At 48.5% G+C, this 9561-nt stretch overlaps 1 long non-coding RNA gene across 1 annotated transcript; it reads left to right on the top strand.

The window, feature by feature from the left end:
• Positions 1–407: 407 nt before the first annotated feature.
• Positions 408–4542, top strand: LOC134470377 (uncharacterized). The gene is made up of 2 exons (XR_010039228.1): positions 408–833; positions 3186–4542. It is a non-coding gene; the product is annotated as an uncharacterized LOC134470377 (long non-coding RNA).
• Positions 4543–9561: the final 5019 nt, after the last annotated feature.

Here is a 9561-nt window from a genome sequence, read left to right as displayed (position 1 = left end):
TCGCCTGTGTCCCTGCTGAGCAGGCCATGGAGGAGACACTGGCCTCAAGGCTTGCTATGTGGGTGATGCAGACAGGGCTGTGACACTGCTGTGCCAGGGCTGTCAGCCTTGTGAAGCACAGGAGGAGGGCGGGTCAAGGCTTGAAGGTGGAGAGGCAGACGCAGGTCGCAAGGTCTTCCTTTCTAGACTGTCTGAAAATCTGTTTTGTTCCCTTCCCCTTGCACACCACCCCGATCCTGGCAGAAGCTTCTAAAAGGATCTGAGACAGCCTATACTCCCCTCTCCTCTCTCCTGCCAGGGACAGAGACAAACAAACACTGCAGGCTGCCTGTGTGCCAGGGCCGATTACGCATGCTCTGGAAGGCTGTCGGAGGGGGACAGGGGTCTGGTCCTTTATGGAGAGGCAGGGCATCTCACACTGGTTCCTTCCGAAACAGGAAAACAGAAATGTATGGAAATCCAGAGACTGGCAGCAAAGGCACAGCAGACCATGTAGGGAAGATCCGACAAGCAGCCGTACACTCACTCGCATGGAAGCTGCCCCGAAGGAAATCAGGCACGGCCACAGCAGCCTCCTGCTCTGCAGTTCGGGCTGGCCTTGAACTCACTATGGAGCCCAGGCCAGCCCTGAATCTTGGCAATCCTCCTGCCACAGGCTTTCGAGTGCAGGGATTACAGGTATACACCACCATATCCTGCTCCAATTTTATTGTTAGGAATCCATTTGCCATTGATGTGAGACCAGCACACGTCATATCCAAGGTTCAAGTGTGCAGCTGACTTCTTCAGGAGAGTAAGACCTTCCCGGGGCCCTGTGGACACAACTACCCATGGTAGGTGGAGAAACCTATCTGCTGCACCCCAGTGTATCATAATTGCTGTGTTTCACTTTATTTTTTATTTTTTGTTATCCAGCAACATTTTGGACTTGTTTTAAAGTGGGCATCTCGTTAATTACGGCGCTTAGTTCTCAGCATAATTGGTGGCCGCTGTCTCAGCCTCCTAGGGCTGCTGGGGTGGCTGATTCAGGGGGGCCTGCTGAATTTGCCTGGCGTGAACTGAAATGGAAAGTACCTTTCCTCCTTACATAATTCGAGCTCTTCTGAGGCCTCTGAGATCTGAGGCTTGTGGGTGGGGGGGTGGGAGTTGTGCGAGGTGGTTGGTACACGCAATTATCTTGGTGCGACCGAGATAGGGCTCTGCAGCCGGGCTCGGGCTGGGTGCCAGGGTGTAATCAAATAGGAAACTGGGTGCCGATGGTAATTTTTTGAAATGTGCTTTTATGACATGCTCCACAAAGATGAAAGTGGTGTTCTCTAAAACAAACAAACAGCACCGGACTAGGGCTACGGCCCTGATAGGAAATTTATTTATGTTTCACCCAAGCCGACTTGAAAGTAATTACACATGATTTGAAACTTTTAATTGTTCTTCTTGTTTTTCTCTGCAAATAAGGAAATCCTGGTTTTCTGGGGGTGGGGGAACCCTCTAGATTCTGGCTATTGGTTTCTTTTCAAGGTTCTGCCACACTAATTGCTTTTTGTTTGATTCTGTGCCCTTCTGAAATTGAAGGTTGCCTGAGGAGGGGAGAGAAGGCGCAGTGGTGGCTGTGGGTTTGGGGACCGTGGAGCCCACAGCGGTGGCCACCAGCCAGGCTCATTAGCCCACGGCTCCGCTGGGCCATCCGGGGGCCTCTCCTGGCCTCAGATCTGTGCCTGTGACTGAAGGGCTAGCGTCTCAAGGCTTTCGCTTTGCATTATTTATCATTTCTGGCTGATAACAGCACCACTCTTTTCCAGGAAGCAAGCACTGTCATTTTGGTGTTGTTTTAATGTGGTATTTGGTATTGTGTTTCACTGCTCTCCAACCGCAGATTTATAAAGTAAGAATGTATTAAAGGATATGTGTTTCACAGGAAGTGGGCATCTCACCACTTTTCAGCACTCCTACGGCTTTATGGCCTCTGCAGCATCTCGGTGATGTGACTGTGCGAACCTTCCTCTAAGCCGGGCTGCACTGTGGTGAAAGCTGCAGTGATTGGCCTGGTGTCGCCTTGGATGAAGTCAGACACAATTTCATCAGTTATGTGACCCGACAGTTTTGTAAACAGGGCTTTGAAATCATAATTTGAAGTATTAATAAAATGGATTGATAGCTTGGTGGCCTGGCAAGGCTGGCCTACGGTTAAGGGCAACCTCTCGGGATGAGAGCCCACAGGAAGTGGTGGTTAACAGGGCTGCCTGGGTCCGAACCCCAGCCCCAGTGCTGGCCAGCAAGGAAGCAGGATCAAATCCCTTCCCCAAGTTCCAGGGTCTCATGTGTCCCCTGTGGGTCACAGGTTTGCTTCCTCAGACCTCGTGTCCTGTCTGAGTAAATGTCTACTGCCATAGCTTCCTAAGGGGTGCTAGTCCTTCTTTTATTTGTCCATTATGTATGACAGTGTCCTCCTGTAGTCAAGAGTGACCGTTGGTCCTGTGGTGCCTACACAGTGACACCATGTCCTGGGGATCCAAGCTCTTGCCCTGGGGAGGCGCTGTTGTGGCCTGAAGCCATTAGCTGGCTCCTGCCTTCGCCCTACTACCTGTGGGCCAACAGGGCGCTTTCTGTCTTCCCTTAAAACTCATGCTTGGAGCGCTAGCCACCACGTCCACACGAAAGAGGGTCACAGAACTGACTCCACGGGACCGGCGCAGGGATTAAATGGGACTGCTAGCTGCTGAGTGCGGGAAATGGTTAGCAGCTACTCTGGTCGTGATCCATCATCTTCACCTTGTGCTGGCAAGGAATGCAGGAAGTGCTAATATAATCAAGCACACAGGAGTTTTTGGTGTCATGTTATGCATTACAGATATGACAAGGCAGGATTTGAGTCACTATTCTGTTCATTCAAAGCAAAACTAAATATAATCCCTTAACTCTTAAAGCCGCTTGTTCATTTTGCAAAAGGCATCTGTTGACTCATTTTATCCTTGCATGAAGCTTCAGTGTGACCTGATTTATCTGAAGTATTTGTTCACATCATTCAGATTCTCTAGATAATTGCAAGAATAAAACCGATGGCTCCACGCACCATTCCGATTGTGGGTTTAATGGGTTTACTAGTTAAGGTTATTAATAATATAAATAATGGGACATAGTATGAATAAATTGCAATAAAATTATTTCCTGTGTTCTCTCTGTTTAAGGATACGACCTAGACCAGCAGAGGTTTGGTGTGGGGGCTGTCTGGGTTGTGATCGCACTGCCCTGGTCATTGATCACACAGCTACACTCTGGAGCTTTCCTGGACCTGGAAGGAAACACAAGAACCCTCTCCTTTGACTCCAATATTTCATAGATCTAAAGAGGCCAAGTCACCTCTCTAAGCCACGGGGCTAATTACTAGTCGTGGGACCAAAACAAGCCCTCCTGCCACCGCTCTGCTGCCCAGCACAGGTTCGGGAAGTGAGAAATTTGGATTCAACCATAAGCCTGCTCTCTATGAGACTTTCAGCTGGGTTCTGGGGTTCTATGAAAATCGTATTTATCCAAAGAGCACCAGGGCAAGGTGTTCCGCCAGGCTCGCCCTACTCTGTAGGCTGTCAGGTCAGGGACCAGAACTCTGGTACCTCAGTCATCATCTGTTTTTGTTTTTGTTTTTAAGAATATGATGTGGGGTCTCTGCCACCTTCACAAGGCTGCTAAAGGGTGAGAGGGGCCAATAAAGGGGAAAAGGCTTTTGAAAAGGCCACGTGACCCTTATGAGAGCAGACCTTTGGATCACAAGTCCTGGTCACAAACCTCAGCTTAGCTGTGTGTTGTCTGGGGAACCCCGGTCAGTGCGGTCTGGACATGGGCATGGAGCTTCGCTTCTGATTAAATCCGGGATGGAAGCTGGGGCTCCACCACTCAGCAATCCCCTCGGCTCTCATTCACACGTGCGGAAGGCTTGTCATCAACTTCGCCTGTAGAATTCAAAGAAGAAAAAAAATTCACACGTTTCAAAAATCACTTCTCCATTTATTCAGCTTGTTTCCAAAACAGTGAGTTCCTCCATTTAATCCAAATTATAAATCGTACAGTCCAGACAGAGAGATGTGGTCCAAGAGCCACACAAAGGCCACCAGGAAGGCCTCGTGGCAGGTGTGCGCACACATCTGGGGAACACACTATTGCATGCAGGTGTCCCCCACACAGGGGAGCGCGACACATCAGGGCTCCTTTCCTTCAATTTCTCCCCCACTTGCAAGGAAGAAGAGGGGTTGAAAAGCCAGGCTGACACACAGTGGCACCCAAAAATTCATAAAGTCCTTCACTAGAAAGCAAACCCGCAGGGTGGGAGTGATCAAAATAAATTGTATTGTCATAAAGCAATTAAGAGAAAATTAGGCAATCATAAGGTGATAAAAGCCTATTAGTTAAAGGGCCTGAAAAACACAGCAGGTTGTAAAAAATTAAATTCTCACACACAGAAAAAATGCAAATATACGCAATTGTCTCTCCCTGGCAAACAATCAAATTACTGATTTGTGTGAAGAGTTAAAATAAAAGCCTTGAAAAACATTTAAGTGCACTTTTATTTTTCATCAGCAGATTTGAGGATTTCTGCCTTCCAAGTTCTTATCTTTCTTTCCTTCACAGTAAGCCTCACAAAAATAGTTCTGTTCTTGGAAAATAAGAAGATACACCCTTTAAAGGGAAAGCTAGCAGTGTGTGATACATCTCATGTAGATTTACACTTTTTCAATTGCTAGAGTCATTCTGGAGTTACAGAGGCTCCATGGCAGAAGAACCTGATTCTGGTCCCTCTTTGACAGACTCAGTGGGGACTCAGTCTGCATCCCAGGCTCACACCTGGGCAGTGGGTTAGGAACCAGATCTCTCCCGCACTTCCTCCTGACCCGCAGCTCTTTCCAAGCTAACACTTGGAAGATCTGTTCTGTAGCAGGCATCTGGAGACTGTTTCTGGAAAAGGCAGATACCAGATAATTTTTGGCTTGATGGATTCTAGAGTCTTCCTTGTGACTACCAAATCCTGCTGTGGTGGAGCAAAAGCAGCTGAACCAAGATGGGGTGAGGCCCAGACTGCACCACTGAGTGGGTCGTTTGTTGACATCTGGTCTATACAATTTTTGTTTTTTCAGAAATCATTGAAGAAGCCTTAAAATAAGCTAAACCAGTGTTTCCAATACCGAAAGATGCACATCATAGGAAAGCTGGACAGTCCCTTTGGACAAGTGTATTTTATTTTAGATCACTCTCAGTGAACCAAGGTACTCTTGGTAGCCAAGCAGCAGAAGCCCGCACGCTAGATGTCCATAATCTTTTCTCCCCGCTTCCTACAGTGGGTTTAGCACAGTGCTTTGTGGACCCAGGACACAGTGACCTTGCAGGTGTTGTGGGACAGCAGCCAGGGCTGGTCTCAGCTCAAGGTAGGACCTGACTTCTGCTCCGCAGCTAGATAACTGGTCATCTGAACCCTAGGGAACCTATCTTTTGGTACAGATTAGAAATGCCACATCTATCCTTCACGACACTTCCACATGCGCGTGAGTGCATTTCTAGATTTTCACTTCTGTTTCATTCATCTATCTATTCCTCCACAAACAGTTTTTCCACCAAGTTGTCTCTTTCTTACCAGGAAAAGCCCGACTCAGGCTTTCTTCTAAATCTTTTAATAAAAATTCACAACTTTCTTCATCTGTCTCGCACATTTTCACAATCACTTTTGCATTACTGATGTCTAAAATGGCAAACAGGAATACACGGGGGCCCAAGCCTCCACAAAAGACTGAACTTCAAGCAGCTTCAGGTGGCCACCTGCCCATGCTGGTCATTTCTGGATCTTCTCCAGCACGGGCAGTGACAGACTGGTGTGTACCCAAAAAGGAACGCAGAACACATGGGGTCAGCAAGAAGACAAAGCCCAGACAAGTGCACAGCGTGCCTGGGTGCAGCGTTTCAGAAGAGGTGTCAGCAGCTGTCACGGAGGAGGCCCCAGGTCGCAGGACGGGCTGGGCAGACCACACCTTCATTCCAGGTGGCGGAGCTCTGGGTCCCTGGTTAGGTGCAACAGTCCTTCCTCTGTTCCCCTCTGTGCAGAGGCGTACTTCCCACTCTGTCTCACTGGCTTCAGGTCCTGTGTCACAGCTGTTTGTTCTGCCGACCTGACGTTCCTTTACCACCTGATTTGAGACTCCTGACTTCTCTCACTTCCCTGCAGGAATGACTCCCATCCGGGCCACTCGCCCTGTGGTTTTTCATCCCTGGGAAATCTGCTCGCTGTTCTGGCCACCCCATGTTCCCCAGGAACCTCTCACACCGCATACCCTCTGTTGACCTCATAAGTCATTATTGCCCTAGTGCACACCGAGAGCTGATTTAAGTCCCTCCTGCCGTGCGTGCGCATGCCTGTGTCCCTATGTTAATGCACTCTTCATGAAGAGGAGTCCAGCACATCCCACAGAATACAATCCCTTTGCAGCTAATGCTCCCATTCATCTCTCAACACCCTGTGTCAAAGGAATGGCTGCAGATATCACCCAGGGGGCACTGTCAAAGCCATGCAGATCCAGCCATCAAGGGAGTCACTCTCCAGGCAAGTGCCGGGGATAATCAGGGAGCCTCGCCTCTTAGGTCAGGTGGATGCCAATGAGTGGGTCTGGCTGGTGGTTTTTCTATTCCAGGTGGCAACTAACACATTATAGATGTGTGTTCTCATGCACATAATGCCTACTGCACAAGCAGAAGCCCTTCTGTACAAGGCCGTGGTGAAGTGTCATAGCATGTCATAAAAGAAGGCAGCAGTGCCCGTGACCAAAATTCACACTCACACGAGGTCTCAGTCATGATCTCAGATTAACCTGGCAAACTTGTGAACAATAGCCATGTCCAGAGCCCATTTCAGACCAGGATTAAAACCAGCGTTCCTAAGAGGGGACCTAGGCCTTGCACCTATTTCTCAGGTGACCCCAGTGTGCTGCCGGGCTGTAAACCACAGCTGTGGTAGAACTTGGTGGCACCAGCTGTCTTGTTCCATATTCCAACATCACCAAGTCCCATCTCTCTCTCTCTCTCTCTCGTACGAAGGATCAAATGCACAGCTTCACATTTGCCATGCAGGCACTTATGCTGCTGAGCTGAATCTCTGGCCCCAAGTCCTGTTTCTCTTAAAGTTATGGGAAACTTCTGAAGACCGGTCTGTAATGTAGGTCAGGCAATCCAACTTAGCATTCAAAAGCGGGGTTTTTGTCCTTTCTCTGTTGCATCAATCCTCTGAACCCAGAAAGCAATGTATCAGAGAGAATTATTTATAATTTTTAAAAGGACCACATCAATGCCCAGAGCCCATGGGCTTGTCTCCACAGAGAGATAGATGGCTGAAGTATTTTTGAAAAGCCTGGTAGGAATTTCAACAGTCAGCTGAGTGTTAGGAGAATCAAAGCAAATCCACAGTGGAACAGTCCTGCTGAAACAGTATTGTATTAGCCAACCTCTCGCCATGCAAACAACAGGACTCTGTGGCTACATTAAGTCAAAAATGAAATTATTGAAGGGTGGATTGCAGCCCTAAGGTTGCATCTATAGGGCCTGGGGTGTGGGAAGTCATACTCAGAGCCACGCCCACCTCAACAGACACCACACCACCAAGTTGGCCAAATGATGCCCTTTATCCAGCTGCTTGTCTTCAAGTGCAAATCTCACCCATGCAGATAGCACAGTGTGCAAGAGGGTGCTGAATGGCCGAGATTGCTGGAGACCAGAACCTGCCTACAACACGGAGGAAGCAAGACAGGTGTCATGGGAAATTCTTAAAATGAAAGAAGGATGCTTAAACCATCTAAAGTGGTCCTGAAGGATGACAAACGCTTTCCTTGTGTTCTTTCCTTTTCCTTGCACTTAATCTCATAAAAATTCCTAGAAAAGACCTCTTGTCCCCCATCTGCATGTCTCGGGGTACTGAAGACTCAGGCACTGTCTCTCATTGTACACCAAGTGACCCCCTGGCTTTCAAGAAAGATGGGTCTCATGTAAGGTTAGCGCTTCCAGGAGGGCTTTCCTACCAGCAATAGAGTCACCTGAGTAATCTCTGGGAGTCTCCTGTAGGTTTGGATGCCGTGGAGAAGCTTTTCCCCAGTCCTCCTGTCCTTCAGCAGGTCAGCTAAGGCCAGGCGGCCTTGGGTAGTGAGAGGCGTAGGCCAGAACCTGAGTACCTGTCTGGTGACCGGCCTCACCATCCTCACCCCTCTTCACCCAGGGCAGCCTTTTGCTTTTTGAAAAGGAGCATAGATCTGAGATGCAGCCTTCAAAGACAAAGGGATTCTGTTTCAGCATTATGATTTCAATAAACCGTTGCCCACCATGAAAGGTCAACAATAAAAAACAAACATGCTACAAATCAGTTTAGATATTGTCTGGGAAGGCCAGGGAAGGACCAGCTCAGAGAACAGCACCCGTGGGTGCCTGTGTCCTCACTGCTGGCCATGCACCCTGGGCTCTGGGCACACAGCAGGGCACAGCCTTCGCCGGCTGCATTTGGTTCAGGTCGGTCCAGCTGCAGGTAGCAAAGCTGGCACAGGATGCTTACTGTGCTGTCAAGCTACACAAAGACATTAGAGACATTTTCCTTTTAAAAATAGGACTAGTTTTTAAAAGCAGTTTTAGGCTCAGAACAAGTTGAATCAAAGACACAGAGATTTTCCATGTATCCTGTATCACCGCAGGATCCGCCCCCCAGTACCAACAACCTCCCTGCCCGGGCAATGCGTGACCTCAGGATCGGGGAATCCAGGGTTCATACTTTTGTGTTGTTTCATATCTTTTTTTCTCCCCAAATCCAGAGTTTATACTAGGGTTGATTCATTTTTCCTGTCTTGTCTTTCTGCCTCCTTCCTCCCTTCCTCCACATACTAGGATTTGAACCTAGATTATCATGCTCTATACTAAGCTACGTCCCCAGCCCAGGGTTCATTCTTGGTGTTGTCGCCATAGATTGGGGAAGTGTTTATTGACGTGATCTACCATTACAGTGTCAGTAGGATATTTTCACAGCTGGAAGCATCCTCCAAGCTCTGTCTGTTGAATACTCTTTCCCAACGTGTCACCTTTTACTGTCTCTGTCATTTTGCCTTTTCTACAACATCATGTAATTGGAACCAGAACCACTTGGCCTCTTGAGAGTGGCTTCTGTCACCAGTGAGGGTTGCAGGGTTCTGCGTGGGTTTTCCTGGCCTGGCAGCTCTGCGCCTTGCAGCTCTGAGTAACGCTCTATTGTCTGATGCACTGCAGTGTCCACGCCCATTCACCTGCAGAAAAAATACATCGGTGCTCCCAGGCGTGACAATCAGGAAACAAGCTCCCTCAGACACACGCATGCTGCTTGTGTGTGGACACATTTTCAACTCTGGAGTACCAAGAAGCACGATTACTGATTACACGGAGGCATGGATGTAGTTTTGAAGAAGCAGTCAAGTGTCTTCCAAAGTGGGTGAGATGTTTTGTCACAGAGGTCGACGGTTTTAGGACGAGGGTTTCTCCTGGTCCATGTCAGCATTCAGCGCTGTCCCACGGTGGGTCTGAGGC

Source organism: Cavia porcellus, unplaced genomic scaffold (assembly GCF_034190915.1).
Source record: "Cavia porcellus strain 051 isolate PalLab524CR breed Dunkin Hartley unplaced genomic scaffold, mCavPor4.1 scaffold_14, whole genome shotgun sequence".
NCBI classification, from domain to species: Eukaryota; Metazoa; Chordata; class Mammalia; order Rodentia; family Caviidae; genus Cavia; species Cavia porcellus.
Note: the sequence above shows the minus strand (reverse complement) of the source record. Positions and strands in the feature narration are given on the sequence as shown.